The 17,334-nt window shown below is 36.5% G+C and overlaps 1 long non-coding RNA gene across 1 annotated transcript in view; it reads left to right on the top strand.

Moving 5' to 3' along the window:
- The first annotated feature begins 6,944 nt into the window (after positions 1–6,944).
- The window catches only part of LOC128930391 (uncharacterized), a 66,690-nt gene continuing 56,300 nt past the window's right edge, over positions 6,945–17,334 (top strand). The window contains exons 1-3 of the long non-coding RNA XR_013530567.1: positions 6,945–8,768; positions 10,190–10,313; positions 15,727–15,842. This is a non-coding gene — a long non-coding RNA (uncharacterized LOC128930391). The remainder of the gene's footprint in view (positions 8,769–10,189; positions 10,314–15,726; positions 15,843–17,334) is intronic.

The following is a 17,334-nucleotide window of genomic DNA, read 5'->3' as shown; positions in this document are numbered from 1 at the left end:
CAGGTCCAATAACTTATTCCCCTCCTATCAGAGAGCCTGACCTTCCCCTGGACTTGAAATAATATTTATCTAATAATACCCTCACTGCCTTTAGGGCTCAGCTCAGTCAATTGTGTATCTTTGTTATATGTTCTTTTTCACATTTCATTAATGGCACTTTTATAGTTTGTAAAAAATGCACTTATTTTGTAATATTTCTTACCCCACCAAGTTGTAAGCTTGAAGGAGATAAAACTGATTTTACTTCATAGTTCATTTTTTATCCCTAGCACCTCTCACACTGTTAGGTACATCATAGATTCTCAATTAGTATTTATTTAATGAGTGAAATGTAAATGAATATATGATGCATTTCCTTCTAAGTTGGAGGTGGGAAAAACACATGTATGCAAAGTTATTCATAACAGCTGATTTGAGGAGCCATCCTTTTTCTTATAACCGTTTCTTATAAACTGTGCTGAAAGCTAAAAATGCACTAAAATAAAAATAAAATTTAATAAGGGGCTTCTTTCAAGAACCAAAACAGCCTTTCAGTGATCAAACTTAACAAAACTTGGATTACAGAGAACAATGAGTGGTCATCTCAATCAGTGTATTTAATATCAATGGTCCAAAGCACAGTTAGATACTGTAGAGATAGATTTATTATTTTTATTTGCAAAGGGAAAACTCAGGTATGATTACAAGCAATTTTGCATATCCCCATCTAGTTATCAATCCTGTGTAACCCAAATATCTATAATGTTAGATACATCCAATGAACTGATGGGATAATTAGATGAAGAGTTTCTTATGAAAAATCTTACCTGAAAATAACTCAAAATAATTCATGGGGCGAGGCATGGTGGCTTATACCTGTAATTCCAGCACTTTGGGAGGCCAAGGTGGGTGGATCACCTGAGGTCAGAAGTTTAAGACCAGCCTATCCACCATGGCGAAACCCCATCTCAACTGAAAATACAAAAATCAGCATGGCATGGTGATGCATGCCTGTAATCTCAGCTACTCAAGAGGCCGAGGAAGAAGAATCACTTGAACCCAGGTGGCAGAGTCTGCAGTGAGTTGAGATTGCACCACTGTATACCAGCCTGGGCAACAGAGTAAGACCTCATCTCAAAAAAAAGCAAAAATAAAAAATTTTTCATGGAGAAGTAGCTACTATTATTTTGAAGTGGTTATAGTAAACTTATCCAGTTTATTCTAATATTTATGGTACTTTTATAGAAGCACAAACTGAATTTTCTTTAGGCCAACAAAACTTAAGCACTGGGCAACAAATTATAGGGAATATTTTTCTACCTTTTGGCCTGGCTTGGTTCCTCTAACTCGGATGGATTCCATAATGTTATCTCTTAGATATCTATTTCCATGTTGTTATTACTGTTTCTCAGTTAGTTCTTATGGGTAGAATTGGGAACAGTTCTCATAATTGGGGAAGGAATATGGCTGGCACCATGCTTTTGTTGTTGGGAGGAAGAAGTTCATTTAAAAAGCATTAGCTTTTGACAGCCTTCTCCCTCTCACTATTTCTTTCTCCCTTATTTTCTTTTTATTAAATTTTTAAAATTTTTTAAATTTTTTATTGCGTTTTAGGTTTTGGGGTACATGTGCAGAACATGAAAGATAGCTGTATAGGTACACACGTGGCAGTGTGTTTTGCTGCCTTCTGCCCCTTCACCCACATTTGGCATTTCTCCCCATGCTATCCCTTCCCAGCTCCCCGCCCCCTGCTGTCCCTCCCCTATTCCCCTCAATAGACCCCAGTGTGTGGTACTCCCTTCCCTGTGTCCATGTGTTCTCATTGTTCATCACCCGCCTATGAGTGAGAATATGCGGTGTTTTATTTTCTGTTCTTGTGTCCAGAATTTACAAAGAACTCCCTTATTTTCATTCATCTTCTTTATGTCCTTTCTGTTGCAGTCACCCTTCAGATACAAGATGGATTTCCACCCAAAATTTGGTTCTGATGTTAAAACTGACAAAATCGCACACACCTAGAGGGTTTATTTATTACTCAGATAATGAAGATTTATGTGGCTATCATGGGTGCGCTTCTCAAATAGCTCTGAAAATAGCTTAAGTAAGAAGGAAAAGCAGGTTGACTTAGGGTTTTTATATGGCGAACAAGTGTGAGGCAGAGTTGAGTGCTTCCTGATGTGGGCAAGGGCATGCACAGTTTGAATCCCTTGCTGGCACCAAGAAGGAGGCACCCAGGCTTTCTTATCAATTTTCTGAGAGGCAGACCAGAAGAGGAAGAACAGGCAATTATAAAAAAATGGAGTCAGACTCTCTTCTATCCTTTAATTTCCCTCCGTGCCTCCATGTCAGCCTCTCTCCTTTCTTCTCTTCCTCCCTCCCTTTCTTCTTTTCTTGTACATGCGTTGTCCTTTCTCTTTTTTCTGTCATAATTTTTTCCATTCTTATTCCCATTAAGAATTGTTCTTTATCTCTTAGAAAATCCAGTGAATTGGTGAAGAAAGCACAGCCTTTCTGAGAGTGCCATACGGAAGTTAACTTTTCCAAGGCAGCAAATTCAGTATCATATGCTATTGTGATTTTCAGAGATTGGCTTCAGTAGGATTTTTATTTTAATTTTTGAGCATCTTCAATAGACACTCAAAGGATATGCCATGTACATAAAGAAATGAAGTTGATTTACTGACTAGAACACACTGCTATCATCTGTTTCTGAATAATTGAATCCGATGACAAATTATAATCGTAATGAATAAAATATCACAACTAGAACATTTTTTGATACATTAAAGGCAACATTTTTTCAGTGTTTTGTGTTTCACCACATTCTAAAACAGATGTATCATAAAAATCAGAAGAGGATAAGAGGATGTAATATCAAAGGATCTAGTTGTCAAAATTCAAGTGACTGTACAAGCTGGTCACAAATATTACAGCTTTTTCAAAGTCTAGGTTTTTCTTAGGGATTAGAAACTGAGGGCTCTTTCTTCATCTCATAACTTTAATTATGAGTTTGTAGAGAAAATGAAAATTGTAATTTATACATTTAAAAGATAGCTTTACATTTGTTTGTTCATAAAATTCACTTTTGTTCCCACGATGTAGAATTTAACATTTAATAAAACAATTAACTAGGTAACAAGGCTACAATTTCAAGTTTATGACTGATTCTTCAGTCAGTCATTTTGTTATAAGGACTGAAGGTGAAAAGATTTTGCATTTTCCTTTTGCACCTGGAGATGATGATGTCGTTTCCTATTTTCTGTGCTATTAACAGCTCTTGCATCTCCATACTGCTCTTGTCTTTCTTTTTCAATATTCCTCTCTATATGATATTTATGCTAAGAAAACTCTCAGCCCTTTGATTAGCTTTTTATTGCTTTCAGCATACTTAAATTACATGATCACAAAACCTTATATTTGCTTTCTTTTATGTGTCAGTCATTAACCTATGCATAATCCCATACACTTCTTTCATTACTATTATTTTTCTAATATATTCAGATGATGTTAAAAACATATTTTGCTGCTATTGTATTGAAGTCACCTCCTAGTTATTTTAGGATAAAGATGAAAACTGGAGATAATTAGTGTGTTTATTGAGTCACAGGGATTATATTTGGTATTTTTAATGTTATCTTATGACCTTTTAAAGAGCAACCTCAAGATTGTTTTTTATATTTGATAAAACTATTCCTCAAAATGGTTAAGTTATTTGAAAAAGTGATATAACTAATAAGTGCTGGGGTATAAAATTTTTAAATAATGTTTATTAGGTTTGAGATATTTTTGTTAATTTATTTTTAAATCAAATTTTATTTAGATCCTGGCTTTGCCTCAATATGCTTGTATTAGTCTGTTTTCATGCCACTGATAAAGGCATACCTGTGATTGGGTAATTTATATTAAAAAAAAGGGGTTTAATGAATTCACAATTCCATATGGCTGTGGAGGCCTCACAATCATGGTTGAAGGTGAAAGGCATATCTCACAGGGCGGCTGACAAGAGAGGAGATCTTGTGCAAGGAAACTCCTGTTTTTAAAACCATCAGATCTCATGACACTTCTTCAATACCACAAAAACAATAAGGGAAAGATCTGCTCTCGTGATTCAATTACCTCCCACTGGTTCCCTTATACAACACATAGGAAATACAGGAGTTACAATTCAAGATAAGATTTGGTGGGAACACAGCCAAACCATATCAACACTCTGTCTCTTTCCATTATATTTTGTGATCACTCCAGGAGTTAAAATATGTGCTCTTAATATATCACAGTCTACTAAGATTTAATATTATGAAACTTTACATGAAATAGTATTATGCTTACCTTTACTTCATCTTTTATACCGTATTTGTCATATATATTACATCTACTTACATTATTAAACATAGAAAATAAGTTTGTTGTTTTAGACAGATGTGTTTTTTTAATGTAAATCAGATAAAAATTAGAAGTATATTTACTGTTTCCAGTGATCTTCATTTGTTCTGGCAGTTCTAAGGTTCCATCTGGTGTTACTGTCCTTCAGCTTGAAGAACTGTCTTTCTTATAGCGCAGGTCCAACGACAACACGTTCTCTGCTTTTGCTTATCTGTAAATACAGTAATTTTTCTTGAATATTTGAAATTTAATTTCCTGGGTACAAAATTGTAACTTGTCAGTTTTGCTTCAGAACTGTAAAGATCTCAATCCATTGTCCTCTTGACTCCATTATTGCCAATAAGTCATTGTTTTCATTATATTGTTTCCTAGTAAATAATGTATCATTCATTCTTTTTAGGACACTTTAAACATTTGTCCTTACATTTAGAGTTCAATTCAAATATAAAGTGACAATGTGTGTGCTCATGTATGCTGTGTTTATATTTACCACACTTGGGGATTTATTGAGTTTCTTTATTCACTGCCTTTGGAAAATATTAGATTATTATTTTTTCAAATCATTTTGCTGCTTTATTCTCTGTAGCCTTCCCTTTGGAACTTCAATTACTTCTATACTAAGCCATGAGATATTGTTTATAAATCACTGTTTGGATTTTAAAAATCATTTTCTTTCAGCCAAGCATGGTGGCTCATGCCTGTAATCCCAGTACTTTGGGAGGCTGAGGTGGGCGGATCACGAGGTCAAGAGATCTAGACCATCCTGGCCAACATGGTGAAACCCTGTTTCTACGAAAGAAATACAAAAATTAGCTGGTCATGGTGGTGCGAGCCTGTAGTCCCAGCTACTCGGGAGGCTGAGGCAGGAGAATTGCTTGAACCCAGAAGGCAGAGATTGCAGTGAGCCGAGATTGCGCCACTGCACTTCAGCCTGGCACCTGGCAACAGAGCAAGACTTTGTCTCAAAAAGAAAAAAAATTATTTTCTGTCTGTTCTTAAGGTCAGATAATTTCTATATATCTACAACTAATAAACCATTTATTGTCATCTCTAATTTGCTGCTAAGACAATGAAGTAAATTTTTTATTTTAGATATTTTACCTTTTGTTCTAGAATTTTTATTTAATTCTGCTGAGATTTCTCACATCCTCATTTATTATTATCATTTTTCTCTTAAGTCCTGGAACTTAAATTTATAATATCTCTATGCTAAATATAATTCTAGGTGATAGCATAATAGGTTTCTATTAACTATTTTTTTCTGAACTATAGGTAACATTTCCTTGTTTTTTTCTACATTTACTAATTTTTATTTTATACTAAACATTGAGATGAAATGTTGTAGAAATTTTGAATTCTGCTTTCTTTCAGTAAAGAGCTGAAGAATTTGTAGTTGTTGTTGCAGACAGTTAACTTAGCTGGACTCATCTTATGAAACATACATTCTTTCAGGTGAGCAGAAGCTAAAATTTCCTTTAGTCTTCTACTCTTCCAGATGGTACCTTTAATTCAGCTCTGTGGTACGCCCTCAGACATGGATACTTCAGGGAGTAGCGAAACATTTTCAGAAAACTAAAAGCCTTAAATTCTGCCTACTGATTCTTCAGAAAAAAAAAATACTGCCATTTTTTGCTTTAGTTCTGTTTGTTCTACTTCGTACATTTTGGGTAATGGCCTCAGACAAAAATCTGTATAAAAATAAATTTTACTAGTACTGTTCCATACTTTCAGGGTTCAATTTCTTTCTAATTTCTAGTGGCTTTGGGCCATCATACATTAGTTTAGCTGATGGTTCATTGGATGCAAGCTACCCTGCCATACTTGGAAGAACCCCACCCTTTATTGGCATTTATTTACCTATTTAGAATATTTATGTCTATAAAGTGTCATAGATTTCAGGTAAAATTTTACCAATTTATTGTCAAGGCCCTTTTATTGGTAGTTTATAACCTTTTAAAAACAGCTATGACACTGTATTTAGACTTCCACATAATTTCACCCACAATGACTTTGTTAATGACAAGGATACTTTTGTCAATCTATCTCAGTATACACTACAGGAAGACAAACTATATATCAAAAAAGATATTATCCCCCAAAGAGGTATTAATATCAAATTCAATTACTTTCAATTGATTTTAGTTTTAGAATATTTAGATTTATAGAAAAAAATGAGATGATGGTATAGAGTTTCCAAACAATCACGCTCAGTTTCCTCTATTATTAACATCTTTCACCATTACGGTACATTATTATCACACAGTTTCCAGCCTGTCAGTGTGGCATGAAGAATGCATCAGAAAGTATTCCCTCTGCTTGTAGTTTCTGGAAAAAGATTGTGTAATATTAGTATCTTTTTTTCTTTAAATATTTGGTGAACTTCATCAGTAAAATGCTCTGTGTCTGGCATTTTCTTCTTTAGAATTGTATTGATTATTGATTCAATTTCTTTGATAGATGTAAGTGATGGCAGTGGTGGGCTGTCCTGAATGGCTCCTGCTGTCATGCTAGCTGCAGCAATGGGTGGAGGGGGGCGAGGGAGCGGGGGACATGGGTGGTGGCAGTGGAAGTGGCTGCAAGAGCAACAGTGTCAGTGGTGGGGCCCCTTTGCCCCCCCACATCCCCTGTGCCCTGTGTCCCCAAGGTAGCTGACTGCTGCCTGCCACCCTTTCACAGCCAGGCAGGACCCACTCCCAGACCTAAAATCTCCACTGCTCTGGACCTGGTCTCACGTCACTGCTTTCACCTGCTGACAGTGTTGGGAGGGCGTGGGGAAGGTGGACAGTTCCTGAAGCCCAACCCTGGGAGCCCTCTGGAGCCTGTCACCCTAGAGTCCACATGATGGGGCTGGGAAAGTCTCCTGCTGGAGGGAGAGCAGGGTGGTAAGGCATGGAGGAGGGGGAAAAGAAGGGTCCAGTGGGGACCTGGAGCTCTTGCCCCTGGCTGCAATGAGGTGCAACTGGGACTGTACACTCTATGGAGATGGATGGAGCTGGAAATAAGTGGAATCCCTACTCCTTCTCAGTTGGTAGGGAAGGAGCTCCCCATGGGGCAACTGCATCCACTGTGCTGCAGCTATGAATCCAGGCACCGCTGTGGTCTCAGGATGGGTAGGCCGCCTTCCTCTACCCCACATGATTGGAAGTGCCTGCTCCCGCTGCCTGGCTTCTCCATGCTCTCAGTGCCTGCTGTGATCCTGGATAAAAGTTGGGGCTGAGCCCAGGCACTGTTGCAACTCGGTTGTGTTCTCATACCTGGGGTAGTGCTGACACACCAGCCCACTCCCACCTCAGCCCTCTCCAGACGTTTGGTGCAGATAAGCATTGGAGGAAGATGAAGGGGATGCTGAGGACATCCCGGCAATGGCCTGCAGGAGCCCCTTGGCATGTAATAGCCTAGATGCCATGACCAGTAGCAGGAGGCAAACAGGTTCCTGGGCAAAAGGGAGCTGGTTCCTGGTGAAGACCCACCTTCAAACTGTGGAGGATCTGCAGCCTAGGTCCTGACCATTGGTCCCATAGTGGTGCTTTTATCTGGGTCTACTCATGGCTGCCCATGGACCAGTCAGCATGCACTTAACCTCTGCTGAGAGCTGAAGAGACCACAGTATGACCTGACTGCCTGCAGAGAGGAGCTATCCTCTCTGCTGAAAGCTGAACACTCAGGGATGACCTGCCTGCAGAGGGAGGTTTCACACTCCAGGACCTCCTGTCTGCTAGGAGCTGAACACTTCAGAACATCCTGACTATGGAAGGAGCTACCCACTGTGGGTCTCCTCTGAGCTGTCCTATTATTCAATAAAGCTCCACTTCATCTTGCTTACCCTCCACTTGGCTGCGTACTTCATTCTTCCTGGTCTCAGGACAAGAACTCGGGACTTGCCAAATGGTGAAGCCAAAAGAGCTGTAACCCAAACAGGGCTGAATGTCTTACTCGCCACATTGTGGATGAAGAGAAAGAGAAAAGGGCTGCAGCCCTTTGGGGACCCCAGACCTGGGACTTCCCCAAGCCCAGCTCTCCAAAGAGGGAGACCTGTGGTTCCTGGAATTTCCAAGCTTTCAGGTGCCACTGCATTCCCCGGTGCCAACTGGGGAAGCTACTTGTGGTACACCTGGTCCAGCCAGGGCCTCACAGAGAACTGGCACCCATGCTGGAACTGGCCCACCCATGGTAGCAGCCAGCATGTCTGTGCACAGCAGCAGGACCCCACACTGGCTCACACCCCCCCACCTACTGCTCCTCACTTGACTCGCCCTTATCAAGCATGGAATCCCGGCTGATAACATGAGCCAAGCACAGCCTGCCAAGCTGAGTGGGTGGAGTGAACCCAATGGGCCCCAGCAAAACTTGGGCTAAGGCACCCCTGGGCACAGAGTTTTCTGGCCAGAAAAGTAACACCCAAAAGCGTAAGTCTCTTCATATCCTAAAACATAAGTCTATTCAGATTATCGATTCATTCTTGTAAGAGTTTGGGTGGATTGTGTCTTTCAAGGACTCGGTCTATTTTATCTAAGTTACTGAATTTGTGGGCAGGTTTCTATTGTATTTTTTATTATCCTTTTGGTGTCCTTGGAATCCCTAGTGATGATTCTTATTTTATTTATGGTATGAGTAATCTGTATCTTCTCTCTTCATTCTTGGTTAGCCTAGAAGGATGTTTACTGTTTTATTGTGAAACCTGCATTTGGTTTCATTGGTTATTGTTTTCAGTATCATTGATTTTTGGCTCTAATTTTAAAATTCATTTTCTTCTGCTTGTTTTAGGCGTAGCATGCTCCACTTGGCCTTACTTCTTAAGGTAGAAGCTTAGAATATTGAGTTTAGATGTTTTTCTTTTCTAATATGTGCATTTAATGTTATAAATGTTCCTCAGAGGAAATCTTTAAATTTATCCCACACATTTGAGAAGTTTCACTTCCATTTTCATTTAGTTCAGAATAATTTATCTTTGGATTTCATTAACCTGTGTGCTATTTAACGGTATGCTTTTAATCTCCAAATGAATTTCTATATCACAGCGATCTTTCTGTTGTTCTTTTAGTTTGATTTCATTATTGTTTGAGAACTTACCTTGCATCATGTTCACTCTTTTGCATTTGTAATGCTGTATTTTTGCCCAGAATATGGTTTGTTAATGATGTTTCAAGTGAACCTGAGAAGAATGTATATTCTGATGTTGTTGAATAGAATGCTCTATAAATGCCAATTAAATCAAGCCACATAAAGTATATCCTTCCTGATTTTCTGCCTTTCTAATCTGCAGATTTGAAAGAGGAATGCTCTATTACAGCTTGACAGATGTAATAAATTCTAGTGTTCTCTAGCACTATAGGAAGACTATAGTTAACAATAATATATTAAACAGTTTCAAATAGCTAGAAGGAGTCTATTGAATGTTCCCCACACAGAGAAATACCACATGTTTGAGACAATGGATATGCTAATTACCATGATATGCTCATTGTACATCAGAGGTATCAAAATATTGCTATGTACCCTATAAATATCAATAATTACTATGTCTCAATTTGAGAAAAAAAAGGAATGCTGATATTTTATACTACAGTAGTAGATTTTTCTATTTCCTTTTTGAATTCTATCTATCTATCTTTATTTATTATTTATTTATTTACTTATTTATTTAGAGATGGAGTCTCACTCTGTCACCCAGACTGGAGTGCAGTGGTGCAATCTCAGCTCACTTCAACCTCCACCTCATGGGTTCAAGGGATTCTCCTGCCTCAGTCTTCCAAGTAGCTGGGATTACAGGCATGCATCAGTACACCAAGCTAATTTCTGTATTTTGTAATTTTTGTATTTTTACTAGAGATGAAGTTTCACCACATTGGCCAGGCTGGTTTCAAATTCCTGACCTCAAGTGATCCACCCACTTTAGCCTCCCAAAAGTTCTAGGATCTTTTACCTCCCATATTTGGAAGATGTGTTGTAAGGTATGTACATTTTAACAATTACTACATCTCCTTTAATAATGTGCTCCTTTATCATTATGTAATTTCAATATTATTATGTAACTCATGAGAATTTTTTCTTGAAGTCTGCTTTCTCTGAAATCAATATAGCTATTCCCAGCTTTCTTTTCATTCGTGTTAGCAAAGTATATTGCTCCCCATTTTTTACTTTTTTCTTTCCATTATCAAATCAGTTGCACATTTTTTTACTTATAACATATCTGTTTTTATATTAAAAGTAAGTTTAATATAGACAAAATACAGTTGGATATTAATTTTTAAAATCCACTCAATCTCTTTTAATTGGTGTGCTTAGATCATTTGTAGTTAAAGATATGACTTGATTACTGATTTGGTTGGATATTCTTCTTTGCGTCTTCTCTGGTTTTAATGTAACATTTTATATGATTCCACGTTCTCTCCTCTCATATCATCTATACTTCTTTAAACATTTTTTTCTTGTGTTTGGTTTGCTCTTGTTTTGTGATTGCCCTACTTTGCAATTTACATTTCCAACTAATGGAAGTTACCTTCAAATGACACTATTGTTCTTCATGCTTACTACAGGTACCTCATTACAGAATAGACTCAATTTCTTTCTCCCATCCTTATAACACTGGTGTTATTTATGTAATTTATACATATGTCATAATCACCCAATGTATTTTTAGAATTATTACTTTAACAAACAATTGTCTTATAGATCATTTTAGAGTAAGAGAAATAAAAAATATATTTCAACTGTATTTGTTCCTGGTATTCCCCTTTCTTTATGTAGATCCAAATTTTTGATCCATGTATTTGTTTCTATATCATTTTTATTAAGCTTCTGTTAATAAATTATATAAAGCAGTCATATTGGTAGTATGTTTTTAAACTTTTTGTTGTTTGAGAAACTGTATCTTCCTTACCCTGCAAGAATAGTTTCACTTGGATATAGCATCCCAGGCTGGTTATTTTTTTCTTTCAAACCTTCAAATACTTCACTCTGCTACTCCTTGCTTGCATAGATTTTTTGCTTGTTTATTTGTTTTTATGAGAAGCCTATTGTAATTATTATTCTGGTTCTTCTATAGGTAAGTTCCCCTACCCTATATGCCATCATTCAACATTTTCTCTTTGTCTTTTGTCTTTGGTTTTCTGTAGTTTGAATATATTCCTAGGGATGTACATATTTTGGTATTTGTTTGCTTAGTGTTCTCTGAGCTTTCTGAATATGGGATTTGGTGTCTACAACTAATTTAAAAACGGCCTCTGTCATTGTTATTTCAAATCGTCTCGTAAGATTCTTCATTTTTCAGAAGCTCCAAGTGAGTTTCAATGTTGCTAGTCCTTTGAGGTACATACCAACACTTCTCATTTTACAAAAGAAATAAAGTTTCAGAGATTCAGCTACAACTTATTCTAAATCATGTTTTTAAAAATATGCTATTCAAAGATATAAAGTATAAATCAACTAATATTAATTATCTCCAGCATTAGCGCCATTACTTAGAGTTGGTGTGGCAGAAGGGACCCTCTCTATTATTACATCTGTTTTCCTGGCTTGTTTGAAAAATAATTTAAGTGCTTTTTAAGTTTTGGATTTGGTATACAATATTTTAACACACAGTTCCACTCAAAATATGAAACAGATAATGAGCAATGTTTCAAGAGGTATGAAGACTGGTGCTATAAAGTTGTTGGGCTGAATGTGGTGGCTCATGCCTGTAATCCTAGCACTTTGAGAGGCTGAGGCAGGGGGATCACGAGGTCAAGAGTTCAAGACCAGCCTGACCAACATGGTGAAATCCCATCTCTAGTAAGAATAGAAAAATTAGCTGAGTGTGGTGGTGCGTGCCTGTAATTCTACTAGGAATTGCAGGTTGAGGCAGGCGAATCACGAAAGTTGCAGTGAGCTGAGATGGTGCCACTGCACTCCAGCCTGAGCAACAGAGCAAGACTCAGTCTCAAAAAAAAAAAAAAAAAAAGCTGTTATACACAGTCATAACCCTTCCTATAACCTGTCATTAGCCTAATACTATTTCTCATGATGGTCAATCACATTTGTCTACATAAAAGAAGGGTGAGAAAAGGGAAATGTATATAGGGCTAAAATATTCAAAGTATTCATTACAGGTAAAGCAAGTAAGATAACAGCTGTTCTTGACAAAAAAATACAGATATGATATATTCTTTTCAGAATTTGTGTAAAAGAAGAATCATGTAAATATTCAAAAGGAAATAAAGCCTGAAGGAATCCTCAACTACATGAGTAACAACGCATTTTAAGCATGAAGGAGCAGTTATAAAATAATAATCTATCTGCCTCCAATCTATCATTATATTTTTCATCATAACTTCCATAAAAGTGAAAAAAGTAGATTAGGTTTTGTGGACTTTGACATATGAGGTAATATAAGTGTAATAAAAGAATCATATGAACCCATGTTTCTGGCTTATTGCTCATAAAATCGGCATCAAATGGTCATCAATAACTGATGAACAGATATAGATGTTCTTTGTTTACTGTACCTCTTCAGTGCTGGTAGTAGATTTATATTTGAAGTTATTGCTCCCAATCTCCCTCAAACCTAAGGATTTGTGCTATTAGACACTGGTTGTTTAATTTAATAGTGGTTTTCAAGCTGTTGCTTCAAAACATAAGAACTGTCTAATTTACCTGGGCTCAAGGTAATTTGTAATCTGCAGTACCTCTTTCAAAATAGTAAAAGAGACTAAAAAGATGCTATGCTATGGCTGACATTAATTTTAGTTAGGAAGTGTATACACAGTAGTGACTGCACAAAGAACAAAGGTAGATTTTATATGATACTAATGGGATTCATTTAGACACTTATTCAAATTTTTCATTCTAATGTTTTTCAATAGTTTTTTATCCATAGGTCTTTTGTTTGTTCTGTTTCATTGGAATGTCTGATTTCTCATAGTTTATTGTAGACCTTTCTATACTTCAGATATACAAGTGTGTATGTGTGTCATATCTAATTATATATTTATATAAATGTATACATAATCATACATGATAAAATGTCATAATTGCATTTCTCTTTCAGAAAAATAAATATTCCTAGTAAGTTTTTTCTGGTTATATTCATGAATCGAATCTTATTTAAATGCCAATGTGTTAGAGTCCCAGCATCCCACTCATATATATTTTATATTTATAACTCACTTGTGTTCATGACGATTGAGAAGTAGCAAGTGCTTATTTGATACTAGTGTGCATGAGTTTTGCTAGCTGCCTTACATATTCATGCTTGTCCCGCCTTCACTGCAGCTTCATGGGGCAGCTTCCCCTACTCTTTTCACTTGAGTGATGACAAACTACATAACACAGGGCTAATATCTAGTATCAGAAAATACTGAGATTGGATTCGAGACAGTCTATCTCTCATTAAGTAAAATAATAGATGTAAAATTAAATTTATACCATTGATATCAAGAACTTTTTCACAAATGTTATTTTTTTCTCTGAACTGCTCTCAATTTCTCCCTATTCTTATTTTACATTCCTAAAATATTCAATTTTTAAAATTTCATGTAAGTGTAGAGAATACAAAGAAAAATACTTAGTAGCACGCTTAAAATTCATATGTTACATAGCTTCAGTCTTAATATTAACACTATCAATGGTAAAATCACAAATTTTATTTTTGTATTCTTTGTAACATTACAAAAACAACTTCAATATTTTGTATTATGTGTTTGGTATTATCTTACATTGTTTTGGCTTTTGTTTTTAGCTATGCCAACTTATGAGCATTAAGATTTTTTAATTAGCAAATTACTTCTTGATAGAATGGCTGAAAAATTTTCATTGACTATGCTATTAAATATTTTGTCATGCTTCTGACAGCAGAAATATCATAAACCTAAAAATAGCTCAAGTTTTTTTCACATGTTAAAATAAGAATAAAAATGAAGGGTATAAAGCAAACTTTTTAGTTACAATAAACGTCAAACTATGGCTTTTGGTTACTCTTGATTCTTATGACAGGAAAGAAACTGAGAAGGCCATATAATAAACTCAATTATAACTGTCTGCTTAATATTATAACTCATGATTATCAGATAAAATGCATGGAGTAAAATGGCCACTTAATAGTTGCATAATGGCAGTTAGCTACAGTATGCAAAATGAAATGTCTTTTATAAAGCTTCAGGGTCTTCTTAAATAGATGCATTAAACTAATAAGTGTTGGCACAATAGAATTATCTACTTAGCAGATTTCTGGTGTGTTTTCTTAGCTAACTCTAACACATTTAAACCATTAGACTTAGAGTTTTCTAAGAGTTAATAGCTTGCATTATTATCTGAATTATTTAAATATTTTTCTTATTTAGTATAGACTTTCCAGTATAAATCTGTCAAAATAGTTTATGCCTTGAAGCAAGAACTACTGTTTGTTTGATCCTTGAAATCTTATTCAAAGATTAAAAACTGTATAATTTGCATTTCAAGTGATCAGATAGCCATTAAACTATCCAGGTAAAATATTTGAATAAGGAATTACTGATTAAACAGAAATGTTTGAATCAAAAATGGAAGAGAAAATGATTGTCAGTCCTCATGATTTTATTTTAAATTTTATTTTAAAACTTTTATTAAGAAAACGTTTTGAAAGATGTTTCAGTGAATGGTAACTGAAATTTCCTTTGCACCACACCCTGAAAATGAGATGCATCTATTATTTCTAGAAAATACTAAAGGACAATATTACAGTTTTCTTTTCCTAAAGTAAGTCATAATGAATGAAAAGTGATCTCCACTTATCTTTAACAGCTAGTCCAGTCCTTTTGTCTGGCTTATAGGGTGTCTGAGGTTTAGATGCTATGTTACTCTTCTCAGGCTACAATAACAAAATAGCATAGTCTGGGAGATTTAAACAACAGACATGTATTTTCCCATTGTTCTGGAAGCTTGAAAGTCAAGCTCGAGGACTGGCAGCCTTGGTTTCTGATGAGGTCTTTGTTTCTGGCTTGCAGATGACCACCTTCTTACTGTGTCCTCAAAGAATAGAGAAAGAAAAAAATCTCTTTTGTCCTCTCCTTGTATGACTGCCAATCCTATTGGAAGCCCCTGGACCTTTATGCCTTTCTTAACCCTTATTTTTTTTTCTAATTGCTCATTACATGACTTGAAATAGTTTACAAGTCACTATTGTGATATGATATGATTTGGATCTGTGTGTCCACCCATATCTCATGGTGAGATGCAATCCCCAGTGCTGGAGGTGGGGCAGGTAGGAGGTGATTGAATCATGGGTGCAGTTTCTAATGAATGAATGCTTTAGCACCATCCTCCTTGATATTGTCTTGACAATAGAGTGGGTTCTTGTGAGATCTAGTTAAGTGTGTGGCACCTCCCCTCTCTCTGTTCCTCCTGCTCCAGCCACATAAGATGGACCTGCTTCCCCTTTGCCTTCCACCATGATTGTAAATTTCCTGAGACCTCCCCAGATGCTGAGCAGATGGCCAATATCATGCTTCCTTTAAGCTTGCAAAACCGTGAGTCAATAAATCGCTTTCCTTTATAGAGTACCCAGTCTAAGGTATTTCTTTATAGCAGTGGCACAACGAACTGATATACTGGCTTTTTCTCCAATTTGCAGCCATCTTGAATATTCTATCTAGGATTTCATGGATGATTTTTCCATGCCCACATATTCTTTTCTCTAGCAGGCCATAACCAAGCTAAATTTCATATGTGTGTTCAGGAATATGAAAGTCTCAAGACAAGAAACAATGTTTATGGTTTGTGGTATAGTGACTTACATAGTTAGCACTTATAAAATTTTTATTATGTTAATGGACTCCTCTTAACAAAATTCTTCACATTGCTCTTTATTCTGCCACTATGATGCTTCAAATTTTATAGTAGCTGTATTCACGCAGTTGAGTCTTTAAACCAGAGGGCTTAAACAATTTGTATAAATTAAGTATAGTGCCTAGAACCAAAGCTAGTATTTCAAACACAGCTTTTAACTCTTGAACAAAGCTATCAAACAAAGAGTTTTTAACTCTCTTCTTGCAGATCTTCTGAGGAGTTTATGGGGGAAGGAGATCAAGTTCAATGACATGGCCAATGACTCAGTCAATCATGTGTATGATTAATTACATAGTGAAACCTCAATAAAAACTCAACACCTAACTTGGAGAGTTTCTGTGATTGCCAGAGCTCTGTGGATCACTACATTTTAATGTGCCATGAGGGTGTCACTTTCTGGTTTCACAAGAAGAGGATAACTGGAAGCTTAGGGTCTGAGACTCAGCCAGACTTAGCACCTTGAGCTTTTTCTCTGACAGGTTTTGATTTTGCATCCTCCATCCTATAATGAAACTGTAATCATAAATATAGCACTTTTCTGAGTTCCATGAGCCATTCAAGTGAATTTTCAAACCTGAGAGGAACCCTCATATTTGTAGCCAGTTGGTTAGAAGTGAGGATGTCCCTGAGATCACTGAGCATGCAGCTGGTGTCTGAAGTCAGGTGGTCTCATGGAGGACCTGTGAAATTTCGACTAATTCTAGGTAGTTAGTGTTAGAGGGAATTGCACTGATATTTCCTTGCTGCTAAATACTGAGCAATCTCTGTAATGATCTCAGCCCTTTTTGGACCTACCAACATGTGTAGAATGCTTATGGCCCCAGTCCATAGTATTCAAGTAATTTTGAGTTTCCTGAAAACCACAGGGAGCCTGGACCATTGCCTGAGGCTCATATGGCCATCTGCCATAGCTTCTGGCATGCCATCATTTTGTCTTACTGAAAGTAGCTGTATGCACTACTGGCTAGTAACTACCTGAATTTTCAGAGTGGATTTTGTGATGTGCCACAGATACTCCTTTTTAGGACTGAAACATGTAGGCTCTCAGCTTTTCAGAATGTCACTGGCTTAATGCCCTCAAATGACAGTCTTTTCTGAAAAATGCCCCATGTTGAAGACAGCCGCTTTACCCAAGTGACAGCCTGCATTCAATGATGATAGATGCAGGAATAT

The sequence above is a fragment of the Callithrix jacchus genome, chromosome 21 (genome assembly GCF_049354715.1).
Source record: "Callithrix jacchus isolate 240 chromosome 21, calJac240_pri, whole genome shotgun sequence".
Taxonomy (NCBI): Eukaryota; Metazoa; Chordata; class Mammalia; order Primates; family Cebidae; genus Callithrix; species Callithrix jacchus.
The sequence above is the reverse complement of the archived record's forward strand: the minus strand, read 5'-3'. Positions and strand labels throughout refer to the sequence as shown.